This window comes from Chlorocebus sabaeus, chromosome 13, assembly GCF_047675955.1.
Source record: "Chlorocebus sabaeus isolate Y175 chromosome 13, mChlSab1.0.hap1, whole genome shotgun sequence".
Classification (NCBI taxonomy): Eukaryota; Metazoa; Chordata; class Mammalia; order Primates; family Cercopithecidae; genus Chlorocebus; species Chlorocebus sabaeus.
The window spans coordinates 42,926,212-42,927,894 of record NC_132916.1 but is presented as its reverse complement, the minus strand read 5'-3'; the positions used below and the strand labels follow the sequence as shown (position 1 = coordinate 42,927,894).

Below are 1,683 nucleotides of genomic sequence, written 5' to 3'. Positions count from 1 at the left end.
GCAAAGTGCATTTTCACAAGTCAGTCATCTTGTCTATAATCAACTCAACTTCCTAAATACTAAATATTCAGTAATCTGGCTGTAGATTTCTGGATCGTTTAAACAAATGAATAATGCTTGATAAAGCTCAGAAATTGTAAATTTGATAAAGCTCAGAATTGTCAGCTATGTCTTCATACTGTGAATCCAGCAGACTGAGGAATAACAAAAGTGAGTTTGCCAACCCTCTTAAAGATGCATTTGGACTCTGAAGTCCAACGCAACTATTGGCCTTGTGTGGCTTCCCCACACCCCAGCTCAGGTGTGTTCACCCACAGATTGTTTAGTCTGCAACTGGAGAGCTGACCATGATCTCAAACTTGGCTAATTCTGCTGCAGATTATTTCGTTTTTCATTAAAAAAAAATACAATGTGACTTAGTTATAAATGAGAACAAATTAACAATGAACAATATTTCAAAAGTTGAAAAAGGTGGCACGGACACTAACAGTACTGAATACATAGCCTTTTATCATCTTCAGATTTAGAGTTTTTTGTGACTTAATTACATAAAGATGAGGAGTCAGTCTTGCAACCTAAAAATATTTACTTATTAGAACTATATTAATGCTTCAGCAAACTATATAAAAAAAGATAATGAGACAGATGTGCATTTATAGAACTGCATGCCAGTCAGGCCAGTTCCCTGCAAAGGGAATTCCCCGCATGATCTCGTTCATCTGTGTGGACTCAGAGCAATCCTTGTTTACACGTATGCATTCATCTACTTCTCCAGCATGGCCAGCCCTCCGCTTCTTGGTGGTTTCTCTCTACTGTGAATGTGCATGTCCAGTTGTCTGCTTCTTAGAGTAGACATTTACCTTCCTCATCCATCAGCCTTTGGAGGAGGACTGGGGACATGAAGACAATTGATTTGCCCTGTTTTCCCAGGTTTCCTGGTGGTCGTCTTCCATGATCATATCTGGAATCAGATGTGTTTCCATAGCCTCTTCTTTTTTTCACATGTTGCTGAAGCAGAGTTTTGAAAAAATCACAAACTTGGCTATTCTTCAAAAGAAATATGTTATCTAAGATAATCTCCATGGAGACAGACTCTGCTGTCCAACACTTGCCCATTTAAGATGTAAGCCATCCTACCCTGCTTCCCCACTTTGGAGCAACTTGCTGATTCATTTAGCTGGACTAATGCCAGTTCTCAGTTTGAGCCTAAGATGATTCAAATTTGTGTTTTGAATTGGGGAACAGCATTGCATGATGGCTTTTCAGCTGTAGAAGAGAAGAAGAAATATTTATTTTTATTTTATTTTATTTTTTTTTGAGACAGAGTCTCGCTCTGTCGCCCAGGCTGGGGCGCAGTGGTGCGATCTCTGCTCACTACAACCTCTGCCTCCCAGGTTCAAGCAATTCTCCTGTCTCAGCCTCCTAAGTTACAGGCGCATCCCACCTTGTCTGACTATTTTTGTATTTTTGGTAGAAACAGAGTTTTGCTATGTTGGCCAGGCTGGTTTCGAACACCTGATCTCAGGTGATCCACCCACCTCGGCCTTCCAAAGTGCTGGGATTACAGTCATGAGACACCATGCCTGGTCGGAAATCTTTATTTTAAACTTTTTTATATGCATCTGGGAGAAAAATTAAGATGAGGAAGACTTGTATCACAGATAACAGTTCCTTGGGGAATTC

At 40.2% G+C, this 1,683-nt stretch overlaps 1 pseudogene across 1 annotated transcript; it reads right to left on the bottom strand.

The window, feature by feature from the left end:
• Positions 1-568: 568 nt before the first annotated feature.
• LOC119625085 (selenoprotein K-like) lies at positions 569-1,265 on the bottom strand (annotated as a pseudogene). The gene has a single exon (XR_012095129.1). The product of XR_012095129.1 is annotated as a selenoprotein K-like (transcript).
• Between the last annotated feature and the right edge of the window lie 418 nt (positions 1,266-1,683).